This window comes from Chlamydotis macqueenii, chromosome 22 (assembly GCF_036417535.1).
Source record: "Chlamydotis macqueenii isolate bChlMac1 chromosome 22, bChlMac1.mat, whole genome shotgun sequence".
In the NCBI taxonomy this organism is placed as follows: domain Eukaryota; kingdom Metazoa; phylum Chordata; class Aves; order Otidiformes; family Otididae; genus Chlamydotis; species Chlamydotis macqueenii.
The window spans coordinates 5,084,248-5,102,871 of NC_141577.1; the positions used below are offsets into that span (position 1 = coordinate 5,084,248).

The 18,624-nt window shown below is 51.6% G+C and overlaps 1 protein-coding gene across 4 annotated transcripts in view; it reads right to left on the reverse strand.

Annotated features, from left to right (window-relative positions):
* The window catches only part of LUZP1 (leucine zipper protein 1), a 41,368-nt gene extending 23,364 nt beyond the window's left edge, over positions 1-18,004 (reverse strand). The window contains exon 1 of one of the 4 annotated variants that reach the window (XM_086765059.1): positions 17,934-18,004. The gene's annotated coding sequence lies outside the window, so the exon portion shown is untranslated. Of the gene's footprint in view, positions 1-10,251; positions 10,492-17,933 lie in introns of those variants that run through there. The other 3 variants (XM_086765058.1, XM_086765057.1, XM_086765056.1) reach the window with 3 other exon arrangements.
* Between the last annotated feature and the right edge of the window lie 620 nt (positions 18,005-18,624).

An 18,624-nucleotide genomic window follows, 5' to 3' on the forward strand; every position in this document is an offset into this window, starting at 1 on the left:
CTTTTCTTCTCTCCCGCATTACTTCAGTATACCTCTCTCCGCTCCTCAAACTTCCATTTTCCCCAGATATTTAGCATGTGGTAAAAGCTCTTCTCAGACCCATCTTTCATATTGTCACTTTAACAAGCTTGCCTCCTGCGCTTGCTCTTCTAACCTCTTCAACTGGCCACCGCCAATCTTACTCTATTACCCTACGCACAGTTGTATTCCCTCCACTCTCTTCCGTCGTGCTCGTGCCGAAGGCTGGGACAGTAACATCGGCTCCAGTTCCTCCTGGTGCTTTCACTCCCTCTTGTGATCCTGTTGCCACCTTCTGCTCATCTCTGCTTGGGCTCACTGCTCAGGGCTCTGCTTCTGCTGGTACATGGTGTTACACGGGGAACTCCTTGGTGCAGGATGTTGTGGAAGCTAAAAGTCCTTGTGGATTCATAAAGCAGCAACTAGACAAATTTACGGAAGAAAAACCCCTCAAGGACATACATACAAGGCCAGAGGCCTGCTCCTGGCTCAGCAAGTCACTGAGCCAAAACTTGGAGGCTGGGAGAATCCTCTGACCTGCACCATCGCACACTTCCCTCCTCGCAGTCTCATTTCTAGCAACGGCTGGAGATGGAATATGGGACAGGTAAACCTTTGGTCTCACGCAGCTGAGCTCTTATCAGCTTCTTTGGCTCTTGTATTGTCCTGTCCCAAACACCTACCCAGGTCAGACAGGACTAACACTGTACAGCTGACAAGTGTCACACTACAAATGGGCTCAGCACTCAAAAACATAAACCCACAGAATTTATCATCCAGCAACAGCTACCGAGCTGGGAAAGGCATCTCTGGTACAATACACCTCATCAGAAAAGCTTCAAGTACCCACAACCATCTCTGAATCAGTTTGCTCATCAGGCGTAGGCAGCTTTAACCTCCACATTCATCTCCCCTGATGATCTTGGGGAGATGAGTGTGGAGGTTAGCAACCTGATCTAGTCAGGGATGTCCCTGCTCCTTGCAGGGGGGTTGGACTGGATGACCTTTGAAGGTCCCTTCCCACCCAAACCATTCCATGATTCTTCCTAGCATTATACCTGACAGCCACACAGGCAGCAATGCAGCCCCGTTGGCCTGAAAATTACAGGATATAGGGTGCAGAGAAGCTTACTATCTGATACAGGGCATGCGCCACTCCTAACAGAGCGGTGGAAGGACATCCGAGCCAGCTCCTCTGCAGGAACGCTCCTTCGGCTGCTGTGAGCTTTCCTAGCCAAAAGCCTGGCTCAGCCATTCAGACGTTTCCACATGGATCCCTACAAACCTTGCAGAAAACGTGGATTGCTCCAAAAGCTCTCCCAAAAAAAAATGAGCTCGTAGACCCAGTAGCACTTGTGACTTTCTTCCTGGAAGAACTCAGTCAATGAAGTCTGTAAGTGCTAAAACGAAAGCTTTTCACCTCCCTTCCACCCACCAGGAGAACAGCTTGGGGAGTTGCCATAGCTACTGACTGCCCAGAACACTGCAGCTACCATCTGTCTTCTGCCTTGGACAGAAACGAAAGGACAGGCAGGCAACCAGCCTGCACATGGGTGCCTGCCCAGCCCTGGCACAGAAACGCCATTCCGCAAACTCCCAGCAGATCTCAAAAGCTGGGACACAGCAGTGTTTTGGAAAAAGGAAGCGTACAGGCCCAAAAGAAGCTACACTTCACATCTGCACCAGTGTCTGGAGGCCAAGACAGCAATGTGGCTGCAGGGGAAAGCCACGTGGGGAGATCAAGCAGAAAATCGTCCAACATCTCCCCGTGTGCTGCCCAACAGCGCAATTACAGAACAACGGGAGGCACCTCTCATCCCCACCCGCGCGGTGCCAGCTATCCCCAGTGTTCAAGGTGACAGTACATGCTGCTAGCTTCCTAATGCTCGTCTTATTTTTATTTTTTTCCCTCCAGGACCAGGAGGGCTGCTATCCTCATAGTCTGAAGCGTATTTCAGAAAAAAGCAGCAGCTCTGCTAATCATCCTGAAGTGCAGTGTCCCAGGCTGCCTGCTGCTGCCGGAGAGCTACTCCGAAAGCCACAGTGGCATGTTTGATTCACCCAAAAAAAGGCTGCGGGGGCTCACCCTGAACCCCAACCCTACTGGGCTTCCCCAGCACCCCCAACTGCTCTTTTGACGCACTGTTGCACAGCCAGTCCCATGACCTATTTTCAACATACTGGACATCCCACCAAAATAAAGCAGCGTTTGAAAAAAATCTGTTGCCACAGCAATGGTTCTCTGGCCCTCTGGCCGTACGATAACGCTCTAGAAGGAAGCTGGAACTTTCCAGGTTTTTTGAGCTAGTCTACCCAAGAAGGTACCCTTGGATAGTATTTGTTTAAGAATTCCCCCAGGTTCTCTTTCTTCTGCTGCCAATTTGTCACAAGGTTTACAAGTTGTCTGTCCCGAGGTCCACGCTCTGACGAAAACACAAGTTTCCTTGCTTGTTTTGCAATTTGGATTCCTACACTTTACTCTGCTTCAGCCATTTAAAGAAGTACTGGGTCTGTTGCTGCTTGCTCAGGGATGTCCCAAACGGCCCTAACACTGCAACTGCTGGAGCAGCGCGTGCTGGCTGAGTTGGATCTCACGTCTTCTCGCTCCCAGCTGCGTACTCCTCCCTGCTATGCACACTCACACACTCCTATCCCAAGCATTCACAGAGAACTTACCTGGGCTAAACCAAACCTCAGTAAAATAAGAAATAGTGGACAGAAAAATGTTTGTCCCAGCACAAAGGAGTACGAGGTATGAACAACAGTGAAAGTGAGCAGCACAGGAGCATAGAACGAAGAGGCAGAGGAAGGCACCATTTCTCCATCAGTGAGATTTCTGTCTGCCCACAGCTGCCAGGAGCATTTCTTAAGGAAAACAGTGACAGAGCTCTCACGAGCTCCCACCTACAGAAGCACTTCAGCAGAGGCGGGTTTACCTCCAGAAAACTTCATGGATCTACACTTCTACTTGTACCTTTCCAGAGAAGTCAGTGAACTTGCACCTTTCCAGAGAAGCCAGTGCCCCCATGTGACACCAGCGACGGAGGACCTGCCCTCACTGCCACCCTACCTCGATGCACTCCTCCACCACATTTTTAAAAGCAGCTGAAGACACTCTGAGTGCAGGGTCACAGAGGCAAAGGCTAACTCTGAAGATCTATAGAAGGACCTTCCAAGTCTCACCAGGCAAATGACAGATGACATTCAGTGTAGATCAGCATTAAGTTACATACATGGAAAAAAACACCCCAACTTTACATGTAAAATAACATACCTTCAGCTTACCCCAACCATTCAGGAAAATACCAGCTCATTGTTCCACAGTGGTCAAAAATCAAGTCTAATACTATGAGTCATTACGAAAGAAGTACAGCACAAAAAAAGGAAAACATTAATTTGCAACTGTATCAACCCACAGTGTGCCAGCATCTCCAAAGTTGTTTGCAGTTCTGGTCCCATCTCAGCCTCTGCTGCCAGCTAGGAAAGACATGCAACAAAGATGCTCAAAAGTATGATTTCTGCAGAAGAAATGAGAAGTATTTAGCTTGGAAAATGAAATTACTCAGGATGAATACGACAGATCTATAAAATTAGGAATAGTTTGGAGACGAGCGATATGATCAAATGTTTACAAACAAGGAGGGATGCTGCTCCTCATGACACACATAAACTGTTGGACTCTGATGCTAAAAGTTCCCATGGGTTTGGGCCAAACAAATAAAGTAACATCACTGATGTCTTTTGAGGGTTAGCAAATCCACAGAAGCCACATCCAGCTCTGTAAATGCCTGTGCCACACGGGGCTGGAGGCTGGGAGAGCACGCAGGAACTACTTACCACGGGTTTTCCCTCTTTCAACTCTTCCCTAGGGCCCTGTTCTTAGCCACCGCAAAAATACTGGGCTAGGTACACCTGTGGTCTGATCCAGGACAAATGTAATGGCCTTGGGTGGGAAAGTCAAGCTCAGCTTAAATTAACAAAAGGAAAAGATCTGTCCTGCTAGATTTGCATCAGGAGCCGGATGAAACAAGGCTTATAGCAGAGATGGAAACCACAGACAGCGGCTGTCCACGGATAGGCCTCTGCCCTCTCTGGCAGGCCAGGCATCCTCTACGCTTTGCTTTAAGACCTCGATCAGATGTAAAAACATCGGATCCCACATCGCACAACTGCGTGGCTTAACAGTAAGGGTAAAGATTGGGTTCATCTCATCCACAGGTCGGCCTTCAGCACACTTGGGGAGGTGGACAGAGCTACAAGGTGAAGCCAAAGCAAACCCAGCACCCAGGTCTGCTGGTAAATCCTCTGATCCTGAAGCTGACAAACAAGGTGACACAGGTGACCTGCTCCTGTCCTTGGTGTTTTAAATCCCAAGAGGACTTTCACGGCTAGACAGCTCAAATACACAGTCTGGGACTAGACACGGGTAGCTCCGTGCTCGCTTCCGTGTTGTTCAGCGTCTGCTGTTTCAGAAGGGCTTTGGCTCCACGCTTGCCTGGAGGTAGAGGCCCTGCAAGGAGGCAGCAACACGTAATTTCACAGAGGGAATGTTCTGGTCTTGTGTCACAACCCAAGACAGAACTGTGAACAGATTATTTAACGACCTAACTTGCCTTTTTTTTTTTTTTTTTTTTTTTTTTTTTTTAAAGTAGGTAGTTCTGTGCCAGCCTCAATGAACAAGACTGCTCATCATCAAGAGCAACATATAATCCTGCTAACTAGCCTAAACTCTGATAAAGGAGATTGATCCCAGGTTAGGGAGGTTCTCGTCTCTAAAACCAAGCTGAAGGCAGAATCTGAAGTGTGAAGAACATAAGTTTGTGAAAATGGAGAAAGAACTGGGACATTCAAATTCATAGCTGTGCTGGTAACTACTTTTACCCTTGTTGAACTGAGTAAGAGTCACACTGAATGCTCAAGAAGCAGTAGATGTAAGGTATCTTAACTTTATTAAGGCTTTTGACAGTCTCCCACGTGGATTCCCATAAGCAGAGTAGGGAAACACACATGTAGATGAAGCCACAATGAGCCAGAAAACTCAGGACGGTGTGGAACTGACCCCTGAAGGGATCACTGAGGCACTGCCATGTTTTCCCGGACTGGCCAGAGTCAGCAGGTAGCTCCGTGTTGCGCTGAAGATGCAAAGGCAGTGCTGCGTGAGGCTTGGAGGCACAGCTCTCCTCACAAGCTGCCCTCGCCGCTCCTCGCTGGCTCGCTGCCATGGCCCTCTCACAGCCCACCCGCACGCAGGGCTCAGCCGCCCGTGGCAGGGAGCACAACCTCAGCACCGAGCGCCCAGCTCCACTGCGGTGCCACACCTTCACAGCTAGCCAAGTGGCTGCTGAAAACCGAAGGTGAGCCCTTTGGCATCCCTCCCAGCTCTCCTACACTGGGAAATCGGACTGCCTGACCTCGAGGTCCAACCCAGCCTTACCTTTGTACGGCTAGAGGAAAGAACTTGGCTTAGCTCTCTGCCTGAATGGTCCGTGCCCTTGGACAGTACCCGTGTCCCCAGAATTTAGCCTTCTAAAGCTGTGCACTCGATGTAAGAGAGCCCAGGCACCCTCCACAGTTAAGAAAAAAGAAAGAGGGCTGCACTGTCAGATAACTGTTCACTTTATCCCAGTTTGCTGCCTCTGGTCAGGTGGATGAGTGGCCCCTTGGAGACTGCACTGGCGTCCTGCTGACCAAAGAGAGCACTTAAGGGTACACCTGTCTCGATACCTGAGCCTTGTTTAGGTCCTTGCTTAGCCAGGCGGTACAGAGCGAGCTCCCCTGCCCTACTAAACCTCTTTGCCTCCAAACGGGACAGCCCTTGTTAACTCCTGTGCACCCCAAGGAGATGCCTGGGAAGGTCCAGGCCAAGCCATGCCAAGAACCGGACAAAGATAAAGCAGCACTGACGAGAGTGATCCATGGCTCAGGTTTGTCCTCTAGCACTCCTTAGTACCAGTAGGGAAAAATCTTTCGGGAACAACTTAGAGAAACCACTAACTTTTAGCTACATTTCAGGAAAGGTGCCCTGTCCTCTCTGCACACCTTGCCCTGCACTTCCTTCCGCTGCATGCACGCAGGAACTCGCTCTGAGCAGGCGCAGCATGCAGCGTGCAAGACCCTCAGACTGACGGCACAGCAGCACACGGAACTAAAATGTCACCTGAATTAAAAATGATCATTCAGATTTAAATAAACATTCACATTTTAAGTTTTCATTAATCTTTACTAATAGCTCTCTAACTCAATAACCCTCAGCAGACATCTAAGACTAATTACTCTGATTAAATTCAATATTCAAACAGTTTTAACTGCTCTCTTGTAGGTCCACCATATAAACAATTAGCGTTGCTTTCAACCCACTGAACAGAACAGCCCTGCCACTAGAAAGAAACATGATCATCAGAATCCCCCAAATCAGCAAAAGTTTTGCCCCAAGCCTCCGGAAAGTTGCTCTTGTTGCGGGGATCCCTCCTCAGGGTATGCTGCTGTTCCCTCGGCTCGTCTGCGAGAAGCTTGTCCTGGCCCAGCTGACATCCAACACGGCTTCCCCGATGCAAATTGAATACTCGCCCTGCTTAGTGCAGATGCAGAAGATGAAATCGCTGGCACCGTTTTAGGACACTACACTGGGATGTACGGACAGCGGTGCTCCTGCAGGCGTGCTCAGCAGCCAAAGCACAGGGGACTGAATGATGGCTGCAATTAGCAGCAATTCAGACTTACAGAAGGGCCCCTGAGGAAGCCAGGGAAGATGGATCACGCTACAGGTGCCAGTGCTGTTGCTCCTGGAGCAAACCAGGATTTAGACTTGAACTGCAGACTTGGAGTGGCAGAGCTGTGTCTTCAGGAGCCCGCAGCGCAGTGCGTGCATGCTGGCAGCGGCAGGGCTGCCGCAGCTCACACACATGCTGGAGCCCAGCTGCACCAGAAGCACTCTGTGACTCCATAGCTTTTGGAGAAGCATTTGTTAGACAGGGGAGAGATCAGCAGCATCCCTCAGCTCAGCTGGCTGGGGAACACCAGGGGTTAACGCTGCGGGCATGAAGGCTTGGGTTACACCACGCCAGACTCACCTGGGCTCCCCTGTACCAGCTGCATCTTCAGTAGCTGGAAGCAAACCTTTCGGCACAGGGAAAAGACTGTTTACTCTCTGCTCCTTTTGCAAACCATTAAATCCACGCTCTGCTCTAAAGCGAGACCTTGGGTGCTGTTGCTGAACCAGGGCCCCATCGCCAGCTCGGGGTCTCTCCCAGGGTGCTTGGGGTGCTCTGCGGGGAGCAGCCAGCTGAGCTGAGCGGGGAGCCGGCAGGACAGCAGGAGGGCAGGCCGAGGCACGACGCACCACGAGGAAGCCCTGCCGTCACCACCCACGGCACGCGCTGACTCACAGGCAACGCAGCCAAAGCCTGCGCAACTTCTCCCTGAAGTCATCTGAACCAGGCGGACCTCAGGTACAGCGTTTCACAACGACTTGCGCAGGTACGTGAAGTCTGGCTAACTAACACACTGCGAGTGATCTCCAAATCCTTCACAGCCTCCCAGCACAAACTCTCGAGAACTCTGTCCCCTGGCTGTACCACAAATGTTAGTTGTGATCTAGGACTCCCTTGTAACGACAGGCATTTTTTTTTTCCACAAGCTCTCAGCCTGCAGCTTCAGCATGTATCTTTTCTGTTCACCAGCAAGTGTAAAGTCAAATGAAAGGAGGTATTCAGGAGCTAATGTCACTCTCTTAAATGTGATTTACCCAATGAAGACAGCTGGGTGGATTGGAAGACTCTAACAGGAGTCTTTTGTGTTCAATTTGTTGCTGAAAATACCCTCAAGTAACAAAAAGGTAAACAAAATAAGTTTTACAAACAGATCACAGCCTCGACCTTGTAAGGAATATGCTGCCTTTGTGAGGGCACACTTGTAGCTGTGGGGAGTTAAACACGTTAACTTCAAAATTAATGCTCCATGGACAACTGGGAGGCTCGGAGAGAAGGTGCCAGGATGCTGTTACGACACCGTGCAGTCGTGACACTGAAAATGCCCCACGCAAAACTCTTGATGCATTTATGGACAGAATATGTTCACCTGCAGGCTGAGTGTCTCAAAAAGACAACGAGCATTTCACACGCGGGACATACAGCATTGCGCCAGAAACTGGGCAAACGGCCGAGAAAGGTAAGCTCGTCCCAGTCCACTGGCCGGCAGAGACCAGCCCCGTGCGCTGCGCTACAGACCCTGCTCTGGGATAAGAGCTGTGAGGGAAGACTCGATGCTCTCCATGAGTTAGAGGTCCAAGGTCTGGTGACCGGTCGGGGGATTCGGCAGCCACCGTTGGGATTCTCCTTAATGAAGAGGACTGCAGAGGGACACCTGTCCTCTGCTCCCTCTTCCCAGAAATGAGCTGGAGTTATTCCCCATGTGCTTGCATAAAGCGACTCCTTTGAGGAGGGTGGGCATTGACACAGCAGAAGAACAACCGTAACTTCCCAGGGAAAAGATTATCCCAAGCATCCAGCAGCCTCCTTCAGCACGCAGCGAAGAAGCTGTTTGGGGTTGGAAGCGTGGGACAGAATTTCCAGCAGGAAGGTGCTGAGCAGTACTTCTCCCACAGACAGGGCTGAGTATATCACCAGCTTCAAAGTTCATCCAGCTCCTACCAGCCTCTTCTCCATCGGGCATGAAAGGGTTAAAGATGCCAACCGACTTGTGACTGTCATGGGAAAACCTGTTCCAAATTCTCAGTTTTATGCTGCTAGAAAACGAACAATCTTGAAATACCCGATATTACCAGGAAAGAGGCAGTTCTGCTGGGCAGCCTGCATTTGCTTCTAAGTCCACTGGTACCTCAGGGCCAACGGACAACGGGTACTCTGGACAGGAGACGGACAAATTCTACTGCTCTTGAAGCACATGTATTCCTGCACAAGATGCTAATGAGGAAATCTGCAGGCTTAATGCCGAGCACTAATTTATCTGAATCCCATCCTAAATGAAGATCAGGGCCAAGAGGACATATGCTTTTCTTACAGCACATTTAAGAAGTGGAGAGTGAAAAATTGAGCATAAGCTACAAATGGCAGCAGACGGTCTCCCTCCTGAGCCTTCCCAGGGCATGGCTGGCTAACCGTGCTCCCTCGCGTAGTTATTTATGTGTCCTTTCTCCCCTTGTACTCCCTGGACTTAAGGAAGGAAGGATGTTTCACAGGAAGGAAGGACTGGCTTGGCTGTACCGAGATGGGACCCCACCACTTCCCCCACCAGGCCGTTCCTTTTTACGGAGGAGGGAAGGAGTGGGAAATCCACATTTTCTGTCTCATCTTGATTGCCAATAAGGGGATGAAGTTAACCCCAAGTGTCACAGAACCTAGTCCAGCTCCCACTCCAAAAGTTAGTGTCCAAAGCTGGAGCAGGTTGCTCAGGACTGCATCAAGTTGTGAAAATCTCCAAGGCTGGAGATGCCACAACCCTTGGGGCCCTGTTCCCATGTCAGATCAATCTTGTGATGAAAAATATTTTCATTTACATCCAGTCAGAATTTCCATGTTGCAAATTCCTGAACCTGGGTCCAGGCAATCCCCAGCATCAGTATGGACTAGGGGATGAATGGATGGAGAGCAGCCATGAGGAGAAGGTCTTGTGGGCGCTGGCAGACAAAAAGCTGGACATGAGCTGGCAATGTGCGCTTGCAGCCCAGAAAGCCAACCGCATCCTGGGCTGCACCCCCAGCAGCGTGGCCAGCAGGTCGAGGGAGGGGATTCTCCCCCTCTGCTCCGCTCTGCTGAGACCCCACCTGCAGCACTGCGTTCAGAGGGCCCACAAGAGGCCACAAAAAGTGATCCAAGGGCTGGAGCACCTCTCCTGCGAGAACAGGCTGAGAGAATTGCGGTTGTTCAGCCTGGGGAAGAAAAGGATCTGAGGAGACCTTGTTGTGGCCTTTCAATATATAAACAGGGTTTATAAGAAAGACAGAGAGAGACTTTTTACCAGGGCCTGTAATGACAGGACAAGGTGCAATGGTTTCCAACCGTAAAAGGGTAGGTTTAGATTGGACACAAGGAGCGTATTTTTTACAACAAGGGTGGTGAGACAGTGGCACAGGTTGCCCAGAGAAGCTGTGGATGCCCCATCACAGTCAGGTTGGATAGGGCTTCGAGGGACCCACTGGTCTGGTGGAAGATCCACCTGATTGTCATGACATTTCAGACACCATGTCACCAGTACAGAGCAGAAGAGAACAACAACCTTCTCCCTTGGCCCGTCTGCAGTGCTGTTACTCACGCAGCCCCACATGCGGTCACTGCCATGCCGCCAACGCTTTGCCGACCCTGTCCAGCTTGTTGCCACCAGACCGGCTTTTGCAGAGGAGAGGTGATCAGTGTGCCCCACCAGCTCACACACGGCACAGCTGGGCTCCGAGGCAAGCACTGCGCTGAGCACTCCCGGCCACATGCTCCAGCAGTCACAGCAGGCACTGGAGGCACATAGGGCAGAGATCTCTAAAAAAAAAGAAGAAAGGAAGAAAAAAAGGAGGAGGGAAAAAAGAGCCCTGGTCTGCAAATCAGCTCAAAATGTAGGCAGCAGAGGAAAAAGTGAATGGAGATGATATGTGGGTAAGAGCATGGGAGCACATTTCTGTTGTAAGACAGTCAGGGAATGAAAGCTGGAGAATGGGGCTCGCCACCACTGCAGCAGAGGACCCAGACTCAAGGAGCGTTGCACGGCAATCAAGGCGCCACATGGCAATCAAGGCAGGCGACAGGCACAACTGTTCTCCTGCCCTCAGCAGTTGCTGTTTCACTCTGCCTGCGCCTAAAGCCAACATCACATCCGCAGCTCTTCACCACTCAGCTAACAGGAGCTCTTGCGGTCCACGCTCTGCAGAGACCAAGCCCCCAAAGAGCAACCCCCATCTCCCAGGCACCGCAGGAAAACCGTTCCCCCGCCTCCGCAGGAAAACTGTTCCCCCGCCTCCGCGGCATCGCTCCAGCATTCACCTTCAAACACACAGTTTCACAGCCTTCCCAAGACACTGGTGATACTCACTCTCCCCTCCACAGTTCCTCTGCGACAGTTAATTTCAGGCAAAAAGAAATGCCCTATTCCAAACTGTGCTGCTTGTTGCTACGCTCTGCTCAACGCAAAAAGCTACCTGAAGGCAACATCCAGAGAATTTAAGAGTATATGCAGGCAGTTTATAACATACTACACCCAAATCTCACACAGAAACATCAACACCCACATGTTACACATGACACCTTTATGCTAAGACATTAATCATACTCAAGGACACTAAAACCGATCCCAAACAGTAGCTACACAGAATGGTATACAAACAATGGAGTGAGAAGCTTCATTAGGATTTCTTGACTGCTCCAAGTTCAAATTCTCACCAAAACGCAGCACTAACTGCTATTTATTACCACACAGGAATCATTGTTCTCCAGTAAAAACAGACATACTTCCAAATGATTCACACTACCTGAGGAATTAATGCTTTTTTCAGTGCTGTTCCAGATCCTAGGTCAGGAATCTCCTTTCTATTCGGGTAAATTCCACTAAGATATCACATGTAACAACAAGTTCTTGAAGCAGTTTCATCAGATCTTCCCTTTAAGGTAACCCACCGCACTCCCACGTGAGGCACAAGCACCTCAAAGGCACAAGCAGCCGAAAGTGCTGCAGTGGAATCAGATGATCAGCGCAAGCTGGGAGCCTCTGCAGCCTCCTTTCAGCTTTGGAAACACGTCCTGCGATTTTCAAACCAACCCAGCAGGGAAGCCACAAGCCAGTGCTGTAGCTTAAAAACCAGATAATGCACGTAAAAGTAATTTATATAAAAGCAATTTTGAGAATGAATGTGAAAACAAAGCTGGCAGATTCTGCTGCAAGACGTAATGAGGGCGCAGCATTGCAGCAAAATCTGTCATTCGCAGCTGTACGATGCTGTGCTGCATGCAGCACGGCGCGGCTGGGCTGACGACCGCAGGAGAGAGTTGCGCTGCCAGGAGCCTGCACTGCACAGCCTCGAGCTGTTCCACCTCTCTGCAAGCGTCTGGATTGCGTGTGACAACAGTGGAAAACGTGAAAAGTAAATACTCAAGGTGAAGAGAAACGTGCTTGAGCTAATTGAAGAGTTGCGTGAGCTTACGCTCGTCATAATCAGTCACGTAGAAAGACACATTTTCAGCTTGGGATGAAGCTACAGCTTTAGAGGTCAATTAGAACACTGCAGCACACAGACGAGGAGAAGGGACACAGGTCTGACCACATCACCCAACGACATGCTCATGCTTTTGCCCCTACTCCACCTTTTCCTACCACGGTGCTTGCACTTGAGCGCAGCGTGCTTGCTGTCACCCACTCCTGCACCCTTGGAGTAGAGGCAAGTGGTTGATGGGATGACCTGCTACATGCTAGCTCCCAGAGCGGGAGAGGTGCTGTGCTGCAGCAGAGGTGCTGTGCCGCAGGAAAGCACATTCCTCAACTGCCTGGCAGGACCGCGATACCGTGAGGCAGGTCAGGCAGCCCTCACATCGCCTGCCTACAGAAGCAGATGCTTTTCTCTCCTACCGTGCAGCCTGACACATGAGCCCCAAGCTTCAGAGGTTTTGTAATATTAACCACCAAAGCCAACTCCTACCAGGGCTAAGAAAGCCTCAGTTCCCATCTCCTGCTGCTGCTCTGCGTTTTCAGAGGCGTGCAGTGCAGACTTGAGGTCTTGGCCACAACGCTGCTTGCAAGGGGTCCAAGTGAAATCTGTCCTGCTACTTCTGAGCCAAACGATCACAAATCCAACCAAGGGAGACCAGCTTTCACGGCAAAAAAAAAAACCCTTATTTATATTCACCAACACCTCCCCAGCCATCAAGTTTGCATTTTGAAATCGCAAACCTCAAAAACGGCTAAGTTAATGAGTTAATTTGATACTAAGTGAGGTTTGATACTATGGCCTGGGCTGTGCGGCAGGTCAACCTATGACTTAATCTATGACTTAAAAAACAATTAGCTAAGTAAATTCAGAACTATAAATGTTTACATGCAGGGGCTAGTCCACGCAGTACCGATTAAAATCGTTAAAGCCTACACTTGTCCCTTCATGACTGGAAGGGGCAAAACCACCGCACATTCCTTCCAAACCAGGGCAGACAGCAAGGGGATGGTGAGGACGCACTGGCACTTGGCAGTGCAAGTCCCCTCCCCTGGAGCACCCAGAAGCCCACCTGTGAGAAGTGGAACGTGCCCACGGAGCCGGGCACACCTGCTGCCAATGGAGGACGATGGCTGGCACCAAGCATGGCTGGGTTGTGGACAACCGGTTCCCCAGGGGCCAGGGCAGTGCGGGGGATGAGGCGGCTCAGGACGGCTGGTGTTCGGCTGCAGCGGGCCAAGGAGCAGCAATACAGAACCTCCCAGCTTATACAAAGTATGGACAACACGTGAGATCAGTGCATTTTGCTGGCCCAAGTTCAGTACAGCTGATCAGAATCAGACCCCAGATGATACGGCTCAGAAGTTACTTTGAGAAGAAGATATGTGAGGTTTGCCCAATCCAGTGAAGCTCTGACAAACAAGGCCAAAATTGTTGGGACTTAATAAATACAGGAACTTTTCCACTGAAGTCCTCTAAACGTGGCACCTGTACTCCCCGACCTGGGCAGCGCTTTTTGCGAGCGGGAACTTTGCAAAGGCAGCACATCCAAAGTCACCGCGAAAGCACGGTGGTGGCAGAGATACAAACACAGGTGGCAATGCTTAATACGCTCGGGGGATGCCCTCACTGCACAAGTGACCTCACAGACTTTGGACCAGATCCTCAGACTGAAGTTTTACAGTCCTGCACCAGGTCTGTCCCCTTCTAGCCCCGCGCTCCCCTCTCCTGGCCAGATAAACCAGCAGCCAAGCTAGGAGCTAGGCAGGATTAAAGTGGGCGGGGGGAAGACTGATGGCTAATTTTCACCCAGTAGCTCCCTCCAACATGGGCGCGCGGAGTTTGCGTCCGCTGGGGTAGGGCTGGAAAGGGCACCCAGAGGAGAAAGCGGCCAGGACGAGGGGAAAGGCAAACCCAGCTCCTCCAGCCACAGTGCCCCCCTGCACTGATGCAGCGCTTCCCAAAGCCGTGACTGGAGAGGATGCGAAAATCCTCATCTCTCCTTCCAGCTGACAGAGTCGCAGCAGCAAGCAGCGGCTCTCATTTGCCCACTGTCACACAGAAATAAACTTACCAGCTGAGGGTTCCTTACACTCTGTAGCTGTGTATTTCGGCAATTTTGTTTCTAAGCGAATAAAGGATCGGTTTCCTTCCTGGGGCTATTGGTGTGGATCCGAAGGGGTTCCACCATCAGCAGAGCTTACCCAGCTTTCACGGCAAAAGGCTGCATAGCAGGCTGATTGCTAAGTATAACATTAAAACTCACATTTTCTAAACACACTCTCTCCTTTCAGACCTTTACTGTCACAGTGCGTTCACCTTTCTGTATTGTGTTTCTACGAGAATCTCAAACGTGCAGGAATGCAAACATTAAATTTGCTGCGCAACACAAGAAAGCACTGAGATAGTCTCAGCTGGTTTACAGAGGAGGAAACAAACTGCCTGTGCATGGTGTGCCTGTCCTGCGCGTACCGACAGCACACTTCGGCGAGGCTGCTTGTTGCACCTGCGTATCTTACTCCACCCCGGTGAGGGTTAAAGAGCACAGGGCTGCACCGTGCCTTACAACCCCTTATCGGCCAGATTACGGCGTCGGCAGGGGAGCATCACTGCCGAAACCCAGGAAGACAAAGCCCAAGACACAGAAAGATTAAGGCCTAAACTGCCACATTCTGGTGGCTGAGATCCAGTGCAAGGCTTTGTATCTATCTCAAAAAGCACGCTGATTTTCCGGCTGCTGAATCAACTCAAACTCCACCGACTCTGCGGGAATGGCATGCCTGCAGTGCCTTCTCAGAGTCAGGGTGTTAGGAAGGCTCCTAAACCCGGCCAAAGGCAAACGGTTTGTGAATTTTCCACCAAACCGATTCTATCGCCAGCTCTGAACCCTCAGATCCAGAGAGATGTGACTGCCCATGGCATCTGCAGTGGGGGGCCGCAGTTACCACGAGGGTCGGCTGCCTTCCTCTGTGACCCCGGCAAACAGCTGAGCTTGGATGGGGAGATGAATCCACCTTCGGTGACTACAGAGAGAAGGTCAAATTAAAGGACTCAAAGCCCTCCAAAGATGCAGCCTGCCTAAAGCAAAGGGAATAACGATGGAAGGATGAAGCAGACCACCAGCACCGGGGACGCAGGAAGTGCAGACAAGCAACACCTGCTCATCAGCTGCCACCAAGTATTTGAAATCACTCGTGCTTTCTACTTCACGTGTGCAGATCCAAGCGTTACCCAAGGTAACAAGACTGTTCAACAGGCCTCAGACTTCACCTGCCAAAGCCGCAACCACCACAACTGGTGCTCTCCCTTCCAGTATGTTTTAAGGGTTCCTACGACCTGCATTGCACTAGTTAGTGTGAAACATGTTACTGCTACTGGTCACCACTATCGTGAATCCTCCAGTCCAAATGGCCTCATAAAACATTATTTGCTTCATTTTAGTGTAACAATTGTATCAAAATTGTCCTATTTTGTCATTTAGCTCAGTCACACCAGTCATACTTTCTGAAAAACTTCCACGAGGAAGGAGGCACATATTGTCTGGTTCCTCACCGACTGCAGCCCTCGGTGGGAAGGAAAGGTTGCACGGAGGACGAGCATAACCTCAGCGTGCCTGTGTACAATATTATGGTAAGGTCATGCTCAAAGATGTAATCACCAACCCATTTGAACAAACAAAATAATGCAATCTAGATTGGAAGGCTTTTAAACATTACCTTTTCTGGTAACAGCCACATTTGAGAGTACTCTCTTCTAACAAGAGCTATTTTTGTCTACACTTCCTAACTCACATTAAATAAATAAATTTGGTAACTTATTCTCACTTGGGCCAAATTTTCAGAGCACAGAGAAAGCCAGAGGGCTAGTGAAGAGCGTACACTGCCCTAACTTACTTTGACTGCCTAGAAAGTAGGAATCGGTCAGATTGCCCTGTACGGAAAAAACTTTGCCATTTACAGGGTGATGGGGAAGCTGAGGCTGAAGAGCTGCTCAGATCAGAATAGAGGCACAGGCGTATCCTATTCCTGAATTGCTCTGTTCTCCCACATCCCCTTACCCCAGATTCACTCCTGCCCGCAGGAACTTTCAGCCACACATCCAAAAGAAACACTGCAGCCAGCTCTCCACGTCCTCCTCCTCTCTGCAGCACCTGGCCTGGTACAGAGGACCGGCTGTCCCGATCAGCCCTAGCTGCCAGGGCGCAATCCTGGCGAGGGGGCCCCAAGCCCAGGAGGGGTCCTGCACCCCAGCCCCCCCGCATATCCATCAACCTCAGCCTCTCGGAGCCCCGGCAGGCAGCACCGACCGTTTTCTGCCCTCCTTACTGCCGCAGAGCCGACACAATGGAGGAATTATGCTTCCGCAAGTGCCGCGGACGCGAAACAGCCACGGAGCATGCTGCCCCTGCCGAAACACGCCGGCTGGCCATGGGCTGCATGAACTGACCAGAGCACACAGCTGTTGGTTCTGTACTCACACTGAGAGCAGAAACACTGAGGAACACTGTCCCTCCTCGCTATCCAGCAGGCCAGGAGATGCGTATCTCTGCCAAGAGACTGAAGGCATGCGGTAAGTAGCTGCATTTTTTCCCTAAACTCTGGATGCCTGAGACTACTCCAGGGTTGTAAAAATACTTCCCCCTTTCACTGTCATCGCTGTGTGGTACCGCTTGGAGAGACACTCGCCCGCCCAGGCAGTTCTCAGCTCGAGACTTGAGAAGAAACAACCCCAACGTATGCTGCAATGACTAGCACTCTTCCCTGTGATTTTTCTGGAAGATTTTAACAGAATTCATGCACCAATTAAAATCTATTCCCCCTGCGCCTAGCTCAAATGTGCCGATTAGTTGGGATGGTCACTTTAACTTGTGTTTAATTGGTTTAAAGGCTTCAGATGTAGCATTAGAAGTAAAAAAAAAAAAAAAAAAAAGCAGATTTGCAGTGAAAGTGCGGTCACTAAGGACAACCACCAAAGGTCTGCTATTCCACTTGCTTCGTATACCAGCACGTGGGACATCTGGCAAAGCCAAATGTGGTACTTTTAAGAAATTTTATTAAGAGAAAAAGAAAGGTTTTGCGATGCTCCGTCAATGAATTCTCTCACGACGGGGGAGCAAAAGACGGCTGGAGCGATTAGCAAAGGCAGAGCATCAGAAAAGCTCACATATAAAAGCGAGAACACTATCAATTACACGAGAAATGTGGGTGGGCTGGGGAAAGAAGGGGGAATTCAGAAAAAAAAAAAACCAACAAGCAACAGGGAAGGGAGTATGTGGCTGCATCAAGAAAAAAAAAAAATAATGCTTATTCACAGAAATCCCACGCTTTGAGCACTGGGAAACCTCCAAAATGCCAACTGCGCCTAAAGCCAGCGATGCACAGCAACGGCTTGAAGCCCTTCCCCGACGGCAGCAGCCCCTGAGGGACCCTGCCCCTTCCCGGGCGGGGACCGGGAGCTGGCGGGGCCGCTCTCCGGTCAGGAAAGCGACTGTTCCGGTCACGTCGGAAGGAGCTCGACGGCGGCTCCATTTCCGAGCGGGAGCCGAGGCCCCGGCGGGCGCCTCAGGGCCGGGTCGCCCGCGGTGTGGCGGCGGCGGGGAACCCGCCGCCGCCACACCGCGGGCGACCCGGCCCTGAGGCGCCCGCCCGAGCAAGGGAAGGCGGTCTTGCCGTCCGCGGAGACAAAGCGGATGCCTCAAATTCCTCCCCGCCCCGCCGGTCTGGCGGGGCTACCGCCCCCCCCCCCATCCCCACCCTCATCGCCCACCTCTGCCTACCTGGGCAGCGGGAGCGGGCCGGGCCTCCCTCCCGCGGCCGCGCTCGTAAGCCGGCGGGACAGCCCGGGCTTGGGCAGCCGCAGCCCGCGGGGGGCTCCGGATTTCGGGCGGCGGGTGCGGGCGCTGACAATGAGGGGAGGAACGCGGTACCGAGCGGTGCTTGACGTCAACGGGAGCGGGGCGGGGGCTGCCGGGCCCCGGTCCGGACGCGGTGCAGCTCCGCGGCGCCCTCCGCCGGTTCTGGGAAAGGACGGTGAGGGAGCGTCCGCCATTTTGGGGGGGAAGGGGTGGGAGGTGGGTTCCCTTCTGAAGGGAACCGGAGAGGGGGCGAGCGGCTCGCCGGGGGTGGGTGTCGTGGGACGGGGCGCGGGGTGGAGGCGAGAGCCCCCGGGGTTTGCGTGCGAGAGCCCTGCAGACCCTGTCCCTCGGTGCTTCCTCCCGGGGCTGCCACCAGCTCGGGCTGTGTCCCCGTCTCAGAGCTCTGGAGGGGCCGGTGGCGGGGTGGGCGCTGCCCGTGCCTTCGCAGGCGCTCCCTCCCTGGCAGGGAACACGAGGGGTTTACAAGAGACCCGTCTCCCTAAAAACAGGGCAGGCACAGACAGGTTCGTCCTCCAGAAGCTTCGTCACTCCCGCGTTCATCTCTTGGAAAGTTTGGGACTTGGCGTGGAATCAAGTGGGGACCCAGCTGTGG